Source organism: Panthera tigris, chromosome D2, assembly GCF_018350195.1.
Source record: "Panthera tigris isolate Pti1 chromosome D2, P.tigris_Pti1_mat1.1, whole genome shotgun sequence".
Classification (NCBI taxonomy): Eukaryota; Metazoa; Chordata; class Mammalia; order Carnivora; family Felidae; genus Panthera; species Panthera tigris.
The window spans coordinates 67,423,954-67,443,725 of record NC_056670.1 but is presented as its reverse complement, the minus strand read 5'-3'; the positions used below and the strand labels follow the sequence as shown (position 1 = coordinate 67,443,725).

At 36.7% G+C, this 19,772-nt stretch overlaps 1 protein-coding gene across 4 annotated transcripts in view; it reads right to left on the bottom strand.

Annotated features, from left to right (window-relative positions):
• The window catches only part of SHOC2 (SHOC2 leucine rich repeat scaffold protein), a 107,245-nt gene that overhangs the window by 84,508 nt on the left and 2,965 nt on the right, over positions 1 to 19,772 (bottom strand). The window contains exon 2 of one of the 4 annotated variants that reach the window (XM_042960986.1): positions 10,218 to 10,310. The exons of 2 other annotated variants lie outside the window; for them this stretch is intronic. The gene's annotated coding sequence lies outside the window, so the exon portion shown is untranslated. Of the gene's footprint in view, positions 1 to 10,217; positions 10,875 to 19,772 lie in introns of those variants that run through there. One more of the 4 variants, XM_007087188.3, reaches the window with a different exon arrangement.

Genomic DNA, 19,772 nt, shown 5'->3' with positions numbered 1-19,772 from the left:
CTATTGTTTATTCAATGAAATACTATATATTTACTAAAAAGTATGCTGTACCAACCATGTATGTTTCTCACTTGTTTCAAGTCAGACAGTAAAGCATACTAGCTAATGCTAAAGGCTCTGCAGCCAGACTCTTGGGAGTTCCACAACTTCCAACTCCCCAACTTACTAGCATGTTAAGGTTTCTGTGCCTCAGTTTCCTTCTCTGTATGAAGGGGATAATAATACTACCTGCCTCTCAAGGCTGTGATGAAGATTAACAATGAATATCCAAACGCTTGATAGAACAGGGCCTACAACATATAAAACACTGTGGAAGTTTTAGATTCATTATAGTTAAGTGAGGAAAACTCAGCTTTAAAACAACATCATGTTACCATTTATGAAAAAATATATACATATATATGTATAAAATATCTGTGGAAGAACACACAAAACTGGTAGTGGTTTCCCAGGAAAGGAAAATACGCAGAAGAGACTGCAGAGTGAGAGCAAGATTTGCTTTACATTTCTGTATCTTTTAGATTTTGTACCATAAGCATGTATTGGTTAGCTAAAAATTACTACTTAAATTTAAAAACCTTAAAGAATTGGGGCGCCTGGGTGGCTCACTCGGTTAAGCATCTGACTTTGGCTCAGGTCATGATCTTGCAGTTTGTGAGTTCGGGCCCCGCGTCAGGCTCTGTGCTGAAAGCTCAGAGCCTGGAGCCCACTTTGAATTCTGTGTCTCCCTCTCTCTCTGCCCCTCCCCCACTCACATGCGCGCGCGCGCGCGCTCTCTCTCTCTCTTAAAAATCAACATAAAAAAAAAAAAACCCTTAAAGAATTTAAGTTGACTGAACACAGTGCTACTTTTCTGGTTAGTTCTCTGACTTCCATGCCTAAGGTATATTTACTCAGATCACAGGTCACAAAAAACACTCTCAGAGACAAATGTATTTTCTCCACCAAAGCATCTACAGGAGTTCAGATATTTAATGTTACCACATAAAATACAAAAGAGGGCTCCTGGGTGGCTCGGTGGGTTGAGCTTCGAACTCTCAGGTCATGATCCCAGGCTCATAGGATTGAGCCCTACCTACATCGGGCTCCACACAGAGCGTAGACCCTGCTTAAGATTTCACTTTCTCCAGCAACCCCCACCCCCTCTCCTGCTCGTGCTCTCTCTCAAAAAAAAAAAAAAAAAAAAAAAAAAAAAAAAAAAAAAAATTAAAATTAGGGATGCCTGGGTGGCTCAGTCAGTTAAGTGTCCAACTCTTGATTTCGGGTCGGATCTCATGGTTTGTGAGTTTGAGCCTCACATCACTCTCTCTCGAAAATACACATTAAAAAAAGATTAAAATAACTAAAAAATAAAAAGAAACTTATCTTTGGAGACAACACTTCAAAGACATATACAAAAAAAATGTTCACAGCAATGTGCATATAGCAAAGCATTGGAAACACAGGCATCAGTAGTCTCCATAAATTATATTGCCACACAATGGAATATAATATAGATACCTGAAATGATAGCATATGCATAATACAAATTTATGTATGAAATTATAATTTTTTGCATTAGGCAGTAAGTTATGGACTCTTTCCACACAAGAATACAAATATACTTCATTTCTTTTCATTGCTATGACTTGTGGTATAACTATAATATAATCATTCTCCTATCGACTGACATTTAGGTTGTTTCTATTTGCCTTTTTTCATTTACATTTTTTTTCATTAAAAAAATATATATGGGGTCCCTGCATGGCTTGGTTGATCAAGCGTGCAACTTTGGCTCAGGTCATGATCTCACGGTTTGTAAGTTAGAACCCAGCATTGGGTTCTCTGCTGTCAGTGCATAGCCTGCTTTGAATCCCGTCTCCCTCTCTCTGCCCCTCCCCTGCTCGCGCTATCTCAAAGATATAATAAACATCAAAATATATATAAATATATACATTTGGGGGGGCAGTAAATAGTGCTTTTTGAGCATAAATATTCACAAACAGGACCTACTATTTCTGCAAGGCAGATTCCTGAAAGCAGAACTGTTTGGTCAAAACTAATACGCATTTTATTTTTTATTTTTATTTTTTTAACATATGAAATTTATTGTCAAATTGGTTTCCATACAATACCCAGTGCTCATCTCAAAAGATGCCCTCTTCAATACCCATCACCTACTCTCCCCTCCCTCCCACCCCCCCATCAACCCTCAGTTTGTTCTCAATTTTTAAGTGTCTCTTATGCTTTGGCTCTCTCCCACTCTAACCTTTTTTTTTTCCTTCCCCTCCCCCATGGGTTTCTGTTAAGTTTCTCAGGATCCACCTAAGAGGGAAAACATATGGTATCTGTCTTTCTCTGTGTGGCTTATTTCACATAGCATCACACTCTCCAGTTCCATCCACGTTGCTACAAAAGGCCATATTTCATTCTTTCTCATTGCCAAGTAGTACTCCATTGTGTATATGAACCACAATTTCTTTATCCATTCATCAGTTGATGGACATTTAGGCTCTTTCCACAATTTGGCTATTGTTGAGAGTGCTGCTATAAACATTGGGGTGCAAGTGCCCCTATGTATCAGTACTCCTGTATCCCTTGGGTAAATTCCTAGCAGTGCTACTGCTGGGTCATAGGGTAGGTCTATTTTTAATTTTTTGAGGAACCTCCACACTGTTTTCCAGAGTGGCTGCACCAGTTTGCATTCCCACCAACAGTGCAAGAGGGTTCCCGTTTCTCCACATCCTCGCCAGAATCTATAGTCTCCTGATTTGTTCATTTTGGCCACTCTGACTGGCATGAGGTGATATCTGAGAGTGGTTTTGATTTGTATTTCCCTGATGAGGAACGATGTTGAGCGTCTTTTCATGTGCCTGTTGGCCATCTGGATGTCTTCTTTAGAGAAGTGTCTATTCATGTTTTCTGCCCAATTCTTCATTGGATTATTTGTTTTTTGGGTGTGGAGTTTGGTAAGCTCTTTATAGATTTTGGATACTAGCCCTTTGTCCAATGTCATTTGCAAATATCTTTTCCCATTCCGTTGGTTGCCTTTTAGTTTTGTTGATTGTTTCCTTTGCAATGCAGAAGCTTTTTATCTTCATGAGGTCCCAATAGTTCATTTTTGCTTTTAATTCCCTTGCCTTTGGGGATGTGTCAAGTAAGAAATTGCTGCGGCTGAGGTCAGAGAGGTCTTTTCCTGCTTTCTCCTCTAGGGTTTTGATGGTTTCCTGTCTCACATTCAGGTCCTTTATCCATTTTGAGTTTATTTTTGTGAATGGTGTAAGAAAGTGGTCTTGTTTCATTCTTCTGCATGTTGCTGTCCAGTTCTCCCAGCACCATTTGTTAAAGAGACTGTCTTTTATCCATTGGATATTCTTTCCTGCTTTGTCAAAGATTAGTTGGCCATACGTTTGTGGGTCTAGTTCTGGGGTTTCTATTCTATTCCATTGGTCTATGTGTCTGTTTTTTGTGCCAATACCATGCTGTCTTGATGATTACAGCTTTGTAGTAGAGGCTAAAGTCTGGGATTGTGATGCCTCCTGCTTTGGTCTTCTTCAAAATTACTTTGGCTATTCGGGGCTTTTTGTGGTTCCATATGAATTTTAGGATTGCTTGTTCTAGCTTCGAGAAGAATGGTGGTGCAATTTTGATTGGGATTGCACTGAATGTGTAGATAGCTTTGGGTAGTATTGATATTTTAACAATATTTATTCTTCCAACCCATGAGCACGGAATGTTTTTCCATTTCTTTGTATCTTCTTCAATTTCCTTCATAAGCTTTCTATAATTTTCAGCATACAGATCTTTTACATCTTTGGTTAGGTTTATTCCCAGGTATTTTATGCTTCTTGGTGCAATTGTGAATGGGATCAGTTTCTTTATTTGTCTTTCTGTTGCTTCATTATTAGTGTATAAGAATGCAACTGATTAAAAAAAAACAAACAAAAAAAGAATGCAACTGATTTCTGTACATTGATTTTGTATCCTGCAACTTTGCTGAATTCATGTATCAGTTCTAGCAGACTTTTGGTGGAGTCTATCAGATTTTCCATGTATAATATCATGTCATCCGCAAAAAGTGAAAGCCTGACTTCATCTCTGCCAATTTTGATGCCTTTGATTTCCTTTTGTTGTCTGATTGCTGATGCTAGCACTTCCAACACTATGTTAAACAACAGCGATGAGAGTGGACATCCCTGTCGTGTTCCTGATCTCAGGGGAAAAGCTCTCAGTTTTTCCCCATTGAAGATGATATTAGCTGTGGGCTTTTCATAAATGGCTTTTATGATGTTTAAGTATGTTCCTTCTACCCCGACTTTCTCGAGGGTTTTTATTAAGAAAGGATGCTGAATTTTGTCAAATGCTTTTTCTGCATCGATTGGCAGGATCATATGGTTATCTTTTCTTTTATTAATGTGATGTATCACGTTGATTGATTTGCAAATGTTGAACCAGCCCTGCAGCCCAGGAATGAATCCCACTTGATCATGGTGAATAATTCTTTTTATAAGCTGTTGAATTCGATTTGCTAGTATCTTATTGAGAATTTTTGCATCAGGGATATTAACCTGTAGTTCTCTTTTTTTACTGGGTCTCTGTCTGGTTTAGGAATCAAAGTAATACTGGCTTCATAGAATGAGAGTCTGGAAGTTTTCCTTCCCTTTCTATTTTTTGGAATAGCTTGAGAAGGATAGGTATTATCTCTGCTTTAAATGTCTGGCAGAATTCCCCAGGGAAGCCATCTGGTCCTGGACTCTTATTTGTTTGGAGATTTTTGATGACTGATTCAATTTCTTCGCTGGTTATGGGTCTGTTCAAGCTTTCTATTTCCTCCAGTTTGAGTTTTGAAGTGTGTGGGTGTTTAGGAATTTGTCCATTTCTTCCAGGTTGTCCAATTTGTTGGCATATAATTTTTCATAGTATTCCCTAGTAATTGCTTGTATTTCTGAGGGATTGGTTGTAATAATTCCATTTTCATTCATGATTTTATCTATTTGGGTCATCTCCCTTTTCTTTTTGAGAAGCCTGGCTAGAGGTTTATCAATTTTGTTTATTTTTTCAAAAAACCAACTCTTGGTTTCATTGATCTGCTCTACAGTTTTTTTAGATTCTATATTGTTTATTTCTGCTCTGATCTTTATTATTTCTCTTCTTCTGCTGGGTTTGGGGTGTCTTTGCTGCTCTGCTTCTATTTCCTTTAGGTGTGCTGTTAGATTTTGTATTTGGGATTTTTCTTGTTTCTTGAGATAGGCCTGGATTGCAATGTATTTTCCTCTCAGGACTGCCTTCGCTGCATCCCAAAGCGTTTGGATTGTTGTATTTTCATTTTCGTTTGTTTCCATATATTTTTTAATTTCTTCTCTAATTGCCTGGTTGACCCATTCATTCTTTAGTAGGGTGTTCTTTAACCTCCATGCTTTTGGAGGTTTTCCAGACTTTTTCCTGTGGTTGATTTCAAGCTTCATAGCATTGTGGTCTGAAAGTATGCATGGTATGATCTCAATTCTTGTATACTTATGAAGGGCTGTTTTGTGACCCAGTATGTGATCTATCTTGGAGAATGTTCCATGTGCACTTGAGAAGAAAGTATATTCTGTTGCTTTGGGATGCAGAGTTCTAAATGTATCTGTCAAGTCCATCTGATCCAATGTATCATTCAGGGCCCTTGTTTCTTGATTGACCATGTGTCTAGATGATCTATCCATTGTTGTAAGTGGGGTATTAAAGTCCCCTGCAATTACCACATTCTTGTCAATAAGGTTGCTTATGTTTGTAATTGTTTTATATATTTGGGGGCTCCTGTATTCGGCACATAGACATTTATAATTGTTAGTTCTTCTTGATGGATAGACCTTGTAATTATTATACAATGCCCTTCTTCATCTCTTGTTACAGCCTTTAATTTAAAGTCTAGTTTGTCTGATAGAAGTATGGCTACTCCAGCTTTCTTTTGACTTCCAGTAGCATGATAAATAGTTCTCCATCCCCTCACTTTCAATCTGAAAGTGTCTTCAGATCTAAAATGAGTCTCTTGTAGACAGCAAATAGATGGGTCTTGTTTTTTTTTATCCATTCTGATACCCTATGTCTTTTGGTTGGCGCATTTAGTCCATTTACATTCAGTGTTATTATAGAAAGATATGGGTTTAGAGTCATTGTGATGTCTGTAGGTTTCATGCTTGTAGCGATGTCTCTGGTACTTTGTCTCACAGAATCCCCCTTAGGATCTCTTGTAGTGCTGATTTAGTGGTGATGAATTCCTTCAGTTTTTGTTTGGGAAGACCTTGATCTTTCCTTCTATTCTAAATGACAGATTTGCTGGATAGAGGATTCTCGGCTACATATTTTTTTTCTGTTCATCACATTGAAGATTTCCTGCCATTCCTTTCTGGCCTGCCAAGTTTCAGTAGAGAGATCCATCACTAGTCTTATCGGTCTCCCTTTATATGTTAGAGCATGTTTATCCCTAGCTGCTTTCAGAATTTTCTCTTTATCCTTGTATTTTGCCAGTTTCACTATGATATGTCCTGCAGAAGATCGATTCAAGTTACATCTGAAGGGAGTTCTCTGTGTCTCTTGGATTTCAGTGCCTTTTTCCTTCCCCAGATCAGGGAAGTTCTCAGCTATTATTTCTTCAAGTACACCTTCAGCACCTTTCCCTCTCTCTTCCTCCTCTGGAATACCAATTATGGTTAGATTATTTCTCTTTAGTGCATCACTTAGTTCTCGAATTTTCCCCTCATACTCCTGGATTTTTTTATCTCTTTTTCTCACCTTCTTCTTTTTCCATAATTTTATCTTCTAGCTCACCTATGCTCTCCTCTGCCTCTTCAATCCGAGCTGTGGTCATCTCCATTTTATTTTGCAGCTCATTAATAGCATTTTTTAGCTCCTCCTGGCTGTTCCTTAGTCCCTTGATCTCTGTAGCAATAGATTCTCTGCTGTCCTTTATACTGTTTTCAAGCCCAGTGATTAATTTTATGACTATTATTCTAAACTCACTTTCTGTTATATTGTTTAAATCGTTTTTGATCAGTTCGTTAGCTGTTGTTATTTCCTGGACGTTTTTCTGAGGGGAATTCTTCTGTTTCGTCATTTTGGATAGTCCTTGGAGTGGTGCAGGACTGCGGGGCACTTCCCCTGTGCTGTCTTGAATAACTTGCGCTGGTGGGCGGGCTGGTCAGACCTGATGTCTGCCCCCAGCCCACCGCTGGGGCCACAGTCAGACTGGTGTGTGCCTTCTCTTCCCCTCTCCTAGGGGCGGGATTCACTGTGGGGTGGCGTGGCCCGTCTGGGCTACTTGCCCACTGCCAGGCTTGTGGTGCTGGGGATCTGGCGTATTAGCTGGGGTGGATCGGCAAGGTGCACAGGGGCAGGAGGGGCAGGCTCAGCTCGCTTTTCCTTTGGAGATCCACTTCAGGAGGGGCCCTGCGGCATGGGGATGGAGTCAGACCCGCCGGAGGGATGGATCCGAAGAAGCACAGCATTTTGGTGTTTGTGTGGTGCAAGCAAGTTCCCTGACAGGAATTGGTTCGCTTTGGGATTTTGGCTGGGGGATGGGCGAGGGAGATGGCGCTGGCGAGCGCCTTTGTTCCCCGCCAAGCTGCGCTCTGTTATCCGGGGCTCAACAACTCTCCCTCCCGTTGTCCTCCAGCCTTCCCGCTCTCCGAGCAGAGCTGTTAACTTATAACCTTCCAGATGTTAAGTCCCGCTTGCTGTCCCAACACACTCCGTCCGGCCCCTCCGCTCTTGCAAGCCAGACTCGGGCCTCTGCTTGGCCGGCGGGCTGCCCCTCTGCCCTGGCTCCCTCCCTCCAGTCCGTGCAGCGCACACCGCCTCGCCCTTCCTACCCTCTTCCGTGGGCCTCTGGTCTACGCTTGGCTCTGGAGAATCCATTCTGCTAGTCTTCTGGCGGTTTTCTGGGTTATTTAGGCAGGTGTGGGTGGAATCTAAGTGATCCGTAGGACGCAGTGAGCCCAGAGTCCTCCTATGCCGTCATTTTCCCCCTCTTGTCCCTAATAAGTATTTTAAATATTTATAGGTAGTTCCAATCGGTCTCTTTCAAAGAGACTACATCAATTTATACTCTCCCAATCTTACCAATTATTAATCACTTTCATTTCTATCAATCTGATATATGAAAAACGATATATTTTAATCTACAGTTCCTTGATTAGTGAGGGCAAACAAACTTTTCCATTCTTCCACTATTTGTGGTTTAACAAAATATAGACCATGGCTACATTATGTTTAACACACATTACAGTTTTAAATTTTTTTTATTTGCCACTATTTTATAATTGGGAGATCCACTACAATCCAGACCTCTACTTCTCATTTAAAAAATAAAAAAAAATTGCCACCACTGGGTCAAAAATCAACTAGTGTTGAGTAGAAGCTTTGCCCTCCAAGTACTCTCCAACCCAACCACCTCACATATTCTCCCTACTGTGTTCCCTCATTTATGTTACCTGCCTGGTTTCCTGCAGGAATTTAAGTTTAGGACCCGATCTCTATGCAGTTATTTGGTTATATAGTAGTTATCAGGATTCTTTGTATGAAGGATATTAATACCTTTTTTTTTTACATATTTATGTCATAACTATTTCCTCTCTGTGGACGGCCTTTAACTTAATCACAGCATTCATAAATATATATAAAATCCTAAAAGTCTACAACACCCATCAAACGACAACAATATTTATCCTTGGGGGTTAGGATGGTTTTCAATCTCTGTATTATTTTTTAAATGCATAAAATAAGCATTGATTCCTCTTATAATCAGGGAAGGAAAAAAAAACTATTTTCCTTTTTTTTCTTAATGTTTATTCATTTTTGAGAGAGAGTGAATGCAGGGGAGGGGGCAGAGAGATAGGAGACAGAGAATTCCAAGCAGGTTCTGCACTGTCAGCACAGAGCCCGATGCAGGGCTTGAACCCATGAACCATGAGATCATGACTTGAGCTGAAGTCAGAAGCTTACCTGACTGAGCCACGCAGGCACCCCCCCAAAAAGCTATTTTCATTTTGAAACAGAAAAATTCTAACAGTGATAGTTTGGTTATGTTGACTTTAAACTGACAAAGGATAAAGCTAATTAAAAAATTACTTATTAAAAAAGACAATGTATAATACAAGAGGAGCTCACCATAATAATCAAAGCTCATAAATCTTAATCCAAGATAACCCACCTGTGAAGAACTAATATATCCAGCACTTCAGATTTGAATTATAATTACAATTTGTTTTTACAAAAGCTAGTTAAAAGACCATGGACTGATCTGATTCACACTGAAATTATAAACAAAGTTTTTGGATACCTGGTGCTTCAGAAAAAGTTTTTTTCCTCCAACTATAAATACAAAAACTTTATTTTCATTCAGACATTTAATACATACTAAGTATCATGCACTGTGCAAGATGCTAAGTATGCAACAAGGTGGCATGGTACTTGCCTGTAAGCTTACAAACCAGTGGAAAAGGCAAGAACATAGTGTGGTAAGAGGTGCTGAAGCACAAAGAGAAAGCACTTAAAAACCAGTGTTGGAGCTTAGAGAAATAAGGAAAGGCTTTTTTTTTTTTTTTTTTAATTCATTTCTTTTGAGAGAGAGCACAAACGAGTAGGGGCAGAGAGAAAGGGAGAAAGACAATCCCAAGCAGGATCCATCCTGTCAGTGCAGAGCTCAAAGAGAGGGGCTCAAACTCACAAACCCACAAATGTAATATCATGACGTGAGTCGAAACCTAGTACATGTCCGACTGAGCCACCCAGTCGCCCATAAGGAAAAGCTTCTTAAACAGATAACATCTAAGGAGAAACCAACTGAGAAGGGTGGAAGGGGACCAGGAATCTTGCAGTCACCCTGACTCCTCTCAGCTCAACTCTCACATCCCAACAATCACCAACTCCTATCTATCCATTGTAAAATGTCTGACTCTTCAACTTCTCTTCATTCTCACTGCCACTACCCTGCTCCAGGGCATACTAAATTCTCTCCTCTAACATCTCTGTAACTGATCTCACCACATCCACACCACCCCCATCCTGCTCCTAACCAAATCACTACACTGTAATTACAGTGATCTTTCAAATACTCAAATCTAATCAGGTTACTGTCCAACTTAAAACACTTGGGGAATAGTGGATGACCCCCACAAACCTAACCTTCAGGATAAAATCCAAAATTCTTACCAAGCCTTTCAAGACCTGGCCCCTGCTACAACTCCAGTATTTCCCACCTTGCATTCGGGTCACATGAACTTCTTTCAGATCCCATATCAGGTCCTGCTACCTCCTGTCCCCAGGACTTGTACGCAAGCGATTCTTTCCTCCTGTCAGAAACACAGGTTTACAGTTCACTGAGCTAAGTCTCCTGTAGTCTACAGATTTCAGCTCAGAGGTCAGGGAAGACTTCTGTGATCACTCAAAAGCCTTTCTGAATAGACCGCCCTCCAAGCTCCCACTTAAACTTCCCATCAGGACATTTATCACACTTTATAAGTGCCAGGTTAGTTGTCTTGACTCTCTCATTTAAAGTGGGAAAATAGGGATACCTTTGCCTTTTTCACAGCCATATCCTAGTACAGTACTTAGAAACCATACTTACCATACATAGCAGTTATATTTACTGAAATAATTATAAATATTTGTTAACTTAGCTTTATCTCCCCTAGTAGACAGTAGGCACCTTACACAAAGAAGCAATTTTTACTCAACAAAGCAATAACCTCAAAGATACCATGAACTTTTTATTAAGTACACAGTAAGTGCTCAGTGAACACTTGTTGAATAAAGACAGTCAACCAATAAGGACAAAAACCTTGTCCCATGAATAGTTTCCCTATACTTTACTTAAAATTAACTCTAAGTCACTCAGATTTTGATATGAATACCTAAAAATGACAAGATTTCAATTGTATTTTCCCTTGTTTATAAAGATCTGAAATGTTCTTTATTCTTTTAAGTAGTTTAAAGGACAAAAATAAAACGTTTCCCCCTCCGAATCACATAAACCTATATATTGTTTGTAGTTCAAAAGTGTAAAAAAGGAATCTTGAAAACTAGAAGACCCAAAACTGAAAAAGCACCCAAAATTAACATGCTCAAAGGAATGTTATTGTTCAGACAGAAATGGAAAAAATACATTAAATTAAGTAGCATGAATGAACCAGAGGTAAAGTTAGTTTTCATGGAGGCTAATAAGTCTGTGACAAAATACAACACTCTAGCCCATGCTATTTAGAATTATGTCAAGACTACAGAACTTCTAGCACCTTCAAATTCATTCATTCAACTTTTTTTCCTTGTGCTGAGGAGACAAGATGAAAACTGTTTGGACTGGCAGGGAGAGATAGGGCTAATTTAGATAAATACATGAGAGTTTTTAGGAAAATCTGCATTTTTTTTTTCTTTTGGAAAAGCCTAAGATTATGAAATTCTGATTCTGTGCAGTTTTAAGCAAAGAAATGAAAATTCCTATTTATCCAACCCACAACATAAGCCATAATTGGAATTACAGCTCTCTGGGACAACACTTCGACTCACCATATAGAAAAACTGCAGGATCCTCCAACAAAGCCTCAAAATAAAAGGCAAGGGTGGGGCAGGAGGGATTTAAATGTCTCAATGGAACTAAGATATAATGGTAAACATCAAATATCTTGATCATTCTCTGAAAATTCTTATGCCACCCAAACAACTCTCCCCAAAAGACTGACCTGTCAATGTTTGCTTAAACTGCTTTTTCTACCAAGAAACTCAAAACATGTCACACAAAACCTAAGTATTCCCAAAATATATGTTACTTTTCATTTACTATGCACCAACAGACAATAAAGAAAAAGATGATTACCTAATTATCAGTGTAAAACAAAAAAGAAAAAATGTAATTGCTATCTTAGTTTATATGCACTAAGATGAATATTATATTCAATAAAGTATTTTCAACTTAAAAAACAAATGCTTTTCAGCACTTGTAAGCTAAAATTAAGTTACCTATATCTAAATGCTTCATTTTTGTATGTATAAACCCACGTATTCCTTCACTAGGTGTTATCTGATTATAAATCCTATCTATTACTCATTCTATAAATTATTCACCAGAAACAGTCAGAAAACATGTAAACAAATATAATGTTATACACAGCAACATGAGAAGCTATGTGGCCTCAAGGTAGGTATCTTACATTTAAGAATCAGTATTTGTCAAGTTGCCATTATTAGGGATGCCTGGCTGGCTTAGTTGGTAGGGCATTCGACTCCATCTCAGGGTCAATGAGTTTGTCAAGCCCCACACTGGGTGTGGAACCTACTTAAAAAAAATATGTATGATAGGGGCACCTAGGTGCCTCAGTCACTTAAGCATCCAACTTCTGCTTAGTTCATGATCTCACAGTTTGTGTGTGAGTATGGGTCCACACCGAGCTCTCTGTCAGACCAGAGCCTGCTTCAGATACTGTCTCCCCCTCTCTCTTCCCCTACCCCACTCTTTCATGCGCGCTCTCTCAAAAACTAAACAAACATTTAAAAAATAAATAAATAACATTATAAAGCAAATATCCTTTCTCACATTTATACAGTCCATTTTTGAGACTATTTAGATGAAGACCAGATGCTCAACTAACCATTTTATTTATCTACCTGTCCTGGTAGTTAAAATAGGATTTACAGAATGCATTTTGGGCTTTAAAAATATAATCTCATTATCTCTGTATTATATTTGTCAAAAATATCCCAAAACAAAAAGATTTGTCAAACAAGATCAAAAGAAATATACTGAGCAGCCAAGTCCAGTTTAACTTAAGGTTAATAAAGAATTTCTCCCATCAGAACCATCCAAAATATTCAAAGGCAGCCCTTGCTTACATTTTTGAATATACATAAAAGGACATTATTTTTGTAAGTTAACACATTAAACCCAACCAATTCCCAGCTGGCGTGTACTATCTACCATCCTGTGACTATAATCCCAAAATTATTCTCACGTAGTTTACACAAGTTTCGACATTGAAAATTCTTACACCACAAAGATGTAAATCATTTAGTAACTTGCAGGTAGCGATAGGATATTTAAATCATGCCAGAAAGAAAAAACATTTGGCAATAGTTAATTTTAATTACCCTTGAAAGCAATGCAATTATCAAATTGTTAATTATAAAAACTGGACAATGGTATAATCAGGAAAGAGAGAAGCTAATTAACAAATTATTTTTTGCACATGAATCTACCTACCATTTGTGGATTATCAATTTTCAAAGAATCTGAACATAATAAAGTATAGCAAAACTTCAATTTTATTATTTTCAACTTTCTTTGATGAAACAGAAATCTTCAAGATCTTGCCACAGGATCATGATTATCAATTATTACACACACACACACACACACACAAATACACACACGCGCGAGAATGTCAGATAAAATGGAGTTTCAGTAGAGAGAAGCGAGAATAAGTTCATTATATTTTTGTATATAATTAGTTATGCATTAAGGCATTACTGACAGAGCTAACTGCAAGAATTACATAGGTGACTTTAAAAGAAACTTATTCTTTCCTTTTCTGTATCATAAAAACCTTTAAAACTGAAACATTTTAACTCTAATATACATCTGCATATTACAATTCCTGCTGATCAACTCAGTCCCTTTAACAAAATAAGATGGCAAAGAAATGTTTTACCAAACGCCTTTACGACCATACTTTCCTGGACAGTGAATAAGAACTAGATTTCATTCTTTACAGGCAGGTGCTAATCAGTTTCAGTGTCTGGTTCTCACAGGCTGACATAATGCCGCAATGTTTCCGTTGCACAACATTCTGGGGAAATGTTTAGGATTATTTCCACTGAAATTTTTAAGCCCTGTACACAAGCATCATGGAAATGTTTAAATCAGAGCTATCAAACCTAAATAAAAATTTTAATTCAACTTTTTTGTTTTAAAAATAGTGACCCCATTTTTTAAAAAGTCATTTTTCTCAAGCCTGAAAACAATTCTTGCTTTTCCTGCCTTTTTTGCGGCGTAAAACATCACCACCTGATGTATGTCATTCAATCACTAATTAGCACTATATTTGATCATCGTTAGCTCCTTAGTACTCAACAAAAAAACCTGACAGCCTCACATGTTTTGGAGACTTGAATACAATTTGTTCTTGTCCCAAATACTCATGTTCTGTGTGTACTACTATAAGCCATTATATAACAGGGGGTGGGGAAAATTAAAAAATACTGCAGCACTACAAGCCATTTAGCATGCTGAGTTCTCACAGTTGCTTAGTGGGTGTTCTGAAACTAGGCCATATTTCTAGTATTAAGAATTTCAAATCACTACTTCCAGATACAGAAATAAATGTCTTCAAGATTAAATCATAAACCTTACTATTTTCAGCTGCCTAGTATATAAGTATCCTATTTCTATGAGTTTAAAATGGTAATTAACACATGGTAGATAAACCAACATTTGTTTTAGTAACAAGAAATAACTAGCTTTTCTACCTATCCTTATAAAGTCCTAGAATGCAACAGATTACAATATTAAGATAAAGTGCAGTATATCTGAACAAGAACTAAAGCCCTTAGGTGAAATTTTGAATACTTTATCCCAGAAGATATATAAAATAAAACTGAATTAAATACAATCTATTTCAGGTCACCCAATCTGTTAGATTCCACATACTTCTAGCAAAGAAATAATTATAACCCTCAACCTAATTTTTCCAGTCCAGGTTACCAAGAAACACAATACATACATACATACATACATACATACATACATACATACATACATACATAGAGCTTACTCTCTTTAACAAAAGTTGCAGAAATATTTATGTCATTTTGTCACATCATTGCAACAGGTAGGTTTTTATTCAAAACTAACAAAAACATGTTACCCAATTTTACATATTTCATAGCTAAGCTAACAAAGAAACATGATCAGTATAAAAACTACATCTACAAATTGTAAGGCAATAATACTATACTGCAGTGATTCAGTATTTTCAGATAATTATTTGTTTCAACTTATTATTCAGTACTTATGGTGCCTACTATGTTTTCCCCTCATTAAGCAAATATTTCCAACAAAAGCTTGACACTGAAATTTTTAATTACATCATTTTAGATATAAAACTTTTCCCAAATACAACACATGGTCCTGTGTAATTTTTTTTTTTTTTTTCATTTTGAGAGAGAGAGCGAGCACAAGCAAGGGAGGGACAGAGAAAGAGGGAGAGAGAATGGCTCCACACTGTCAATGAAGAGCCCAACTTGGCGCTTGAACCCACAAACCACGAGATTACGACCTGAGCCAAAATCAAGACTCAGATGCTTAACTGACTGAGCCACCCAGGCGCCCCTGTCCTATGTTTTAACAAAATTTACTAACAGCAATTAATTTCTTCTTCTATCAGCATTACTGCTATACTGTTCCACATATAAAACAAATGGGGTCTTGAAAGATCTAAATATGTTTATCACAAGATGAAGTTGCCTTAAACTGTTATATAAAAAAAAATGTCTTGTATCTGATTTTTAAGTGTTTTCCCCTCTGCTCTTATTTTCAACTCTTATGGCCTCTAGGAGATATCCCAGTCCTATTTACATTTGGCTACTAAACTTTCTTAATTGTATATTGAGTAAAAAAGCCTTCAATTAAGGCCTGAGGAAATCTAAGAGCAGAAAATATGTTAAAGAACAGAAGACTATGACATCTCTTTGTCCTTTTTAGTGGTCTGTTTTGGGGCTCAATACTTAGTTTCAGTAATTTTTTTTTATTAGGAGCCTACAAAGTTATACACTGTACATATACTACAGAAATGGTAGTAAAGAAGCCAGACATACCTGATGCTATCATGAAACTTACAGTCTGCAAAAAAGACAGATATTACACACATCATCACAAAAATGTAAAAAGAAAAAAAGAGGCAGTGCAGGTGTTAAGGGACCCCAGAACAGCAGAACCTAAGGATCAAAGAAGACCTCCCAAACGACATGATATTGAGGCCAGAAGGGGGATTAGGTTCACCAGGTAAAGAATGTTTGGGGTTGTATCCAAGGAGATGATACCAGAAAGTTTTAGTTTCCTAATAAATAACCTTGAGATAAATGTGGGGATATAAAATTTATAATGTAATTACTAAAATGTGAAAATTTTACAAAGGAATTTCTCAAGTTTGAATAATGAAAATAACTGGAGGGGTTCCTGGGTGGCTCAGTTGGTTAAGCATCTGACTTTGGCTCAGGTCAAGATCTCAAGGTTCGTGAGTTCAAGTTACAAATCAGGCTCTGCAGTGACAGCATGGAGCCTGCTTCAGATTCTGTCTCTCTCTCTGCTCCCCATTCCCACAAACTCACGTTCTCTGTCTCTCTTAAAAATAAACAAAACAAAACAAAACAAAAAACACAAGTGGAAGGATCAAAAGCAACAACAAAAAGCAGTATGAGAATGTTTTAAAATGAGAAACTATGGCACTCTGGAGGGAACAGAGTTTGGAATGGCAAAAAAAAAAAAAAAGAAAAAAGCCCTCAAAGGAGTATTAAATCATACTATAGGAAAAATTATTAATATTCAAGTTCAGAGAATTTTTAATTCAAATAAGCCATACAAAGACTTCTACCACAACATAACTGCTGATTATACAGTCTGACTTACCTAAAGGAAAAAGTGGCACTTTGAAATAAGTATGGAAAAAAATGACTTTTAATGTTTTCAGAAGAGTCAATTTTATTTTTTTAAGTTTATTTATTTTTGTAATCTCTGTATCCATCATGGGGCTCGAACTCACAACCCTGAGATCAAAACTCATATGCTCTTCCAACTGAGCCAGCCAGGCTCCCCCAGAAGAATAACTTTAAATGCACAATAGAAACTTACCATGAGTTCTGAGAAGGCTCATAAATATTACTCTTAACATGATGCATAAATGCTGAGAAAAGATACTTAAATGTGATTCTGAAACACAACTATTCAAGTTCTAAACCTGGGGGATTATTCCACATCAGGCTGATACGTTCTTCCTGTATTTAATTAAAATACTAATGAAAAGTACTTAGTTAAAAGTTTTAAATAATAATTTGAAGCAGATCCCTAACATTCATGCAGATCCACAGTCCAAGGCCCAAACTAAATTAGGAACACAAGAAATAACAATCTCTAAAAGTACAGGCTTTAATGAATGCCTACTCGATCACCTAAAATACTAGCTAGGTCTTACATAGAATCCAAATTGCTATTCACCTGCAATTCTCCAAATGGACCTTACCATGTCTAACATCTACGCTTTTCTATCCACTACCTATCCTACTTAGCCCTCAAGAGTTAAGTTCAAGTCCTATCTTCCAGCAAGCATTGCTGGTTACACATGCATTCTGTGCCTTAACTCAGCTCAGTTCTCCAGCATATACCGCTATCAAAGCACTTGTCACATTGTAAAGCAATTAACTACTGACTTGTACAGTTCATACAACAAACTGTGAACTTACTAAAAGCAGGAAACATAGTATATTTAACTATGTATCCTCAGAGTCTGGGACATACATGGCACTCATTAGAAAGTCTGACATTATGAATATTAAGCTCATAGTAAGAAATATTTATAGAACAAAATTTGAAAGTTAAAGACTATTTACAAAACTGTGAAAGTCCCTGAAAGCAGGAAGGAGTGTTATACAACACAAAACCTGAAACTCAGAAAGTGCAAATTTAACTGACAATATCTAGAATTTGGAGTTAATTTCATCAGTGTCAAAACAGGTAATTTCCACTTTACCTCCAAAATATTTGAAAAACCAAAAGAAAAAAAGATTTATCTTTGTAAGTTGTGAAATTAATTAAAATTGTAGGATTTACAAATAGTATTTGAGGGCAAATAAAGTGCTTAAACTGTGAGCGGTCACCATGCTATAAACATTAGAAGACAGGCCAAAATACTTCATAAAAAGTCTTTCAGGTTCATTTCACATAGGGACCAATTATACTCACTTTTAAGGTCTCCTTTAATGTTTTAACTTCAAGCAGTACGTTCATTCTTTCCGATAAAAGAACCCTTACCTTTTACAGCATGCACCACTTTTTGCAATCAGTTCTGATCTTTAAAGAAGAGGAATGAGATTTATCGTGTGAAATCTAATTAGTTCTTTTAAATCTTGATAATGGAAACTTCATACTTTCGGAGAAAGCACATGTTACCAACATTTCAAAAGCTAAAGAGCTCTTTGTAATTAGAATATTCTTTTCATGTGTTAGAACTTTGATTTGCAGAATTAAAGATCCTGTGCTAAAAAAGTTGGGAACCAGGGGAAAATACCAAAGAATGAAAGTTTGTTTACCTCAAAAATAATGCAATTACATATTTTAGAACATAAATCAGCTTTTCCCACTTATGTGTGTTCCTTTCAACCTGCACTGACTGCAATTACATTTCAGAACACTCTATATAAAGTTCAAGCATTCCATAGGTCACCTTGTGACTTAGAAATTTTTCAGATTTTAAAAGTCCATGTAAACAAGAGAGCTACAAAATTACAAAATTTTAACTGTTATATTATCGGAGAAAAAATGTTCAGAAAGATTTATATGGCATCACTTTGACGTGGTATAACCAGTAAATAAAACAAAATTCAGAAGACAGGGATAGCAATTTTTAATAATTTAGTCTATGAAAGATTTAGCCTTAAATTATAATATGCCAATGCATAATATATAATGCATGAGTCAAACAATAAGCAAAAACAGAAACTAATTTAATATTTGCAGTACTAATTTCTCAAGTACCGTGTGAAAATACTTAATGTATCCTTCTGCTACATTACAGCTAATTTCTATCTAATTTATCTACAACAAAATATTTATCAATTCCCTATTAGTCTTATTAGGAAAAGTCAAAGTGTTTATTCTATATCTAAATTTCCTCTCCTGATACTTCATAAACTAATTCAAGAACACTTCCACCTAGGCCAAAATATAAACCTCAGAACTCACTGAAGGATTTGTAGGTCAACCTGTTTGGTGGTTTTACTGTGTTGTTTTGTTTTGTTTTTTTGGCGCGGTCGGGGGGGGGGGGAGGGAGGAATAGCTGGTCTTGTTTTGGTTTTTTTGGTTATAAGCATAGATTTTATGTTTTCATACATGAATAGTACATAAATGATACATGAATATAGTAAACTGAATTCTAAAGATATATTCTTTCAACCTCCAAAAAATATTCATCCTTTTATCTGCAAATACAGGTTCAGGTATATTTTACATCAAAACCATAACAGTTTATTTTTATATTTAAATATCTTACTAGAAAAAAATCTATAAATTGTTTAAAGAACACAAATTTACAGAAATATTAAATTACACAACAAATATTGATAATCCAGCATATTTTCAAAACAAATATGACTGCCTGTATAACAAAGAAATTCAATTTTATTTACCTTTCCCCACATGGGTAAGGCAAGTCAAAAAATGCACCAACAGAGGGGTGCCTGGTTGGCTCAGTCACAAAAGCATGTGATTCCTGATCCTGGGTTTGTGAGTTCAAGCCCCACGCTGGGTGTAACGATTATTAAAAAAATAAACTTAAAAAAATACATATATATGTATATATGTATGTATATATATATATATATACACATACATATATATATGTATGTATATATATATATACATACATATATATATGTATATATATACACACTATATATCAGAAGCTATTCAGGAGGCATCTTTGGGAGTATTCCACATAGAATTCCAATTTATATTTCTCTAAACATGGGACAAGCCCTGTCCCAAGTCACTAAAG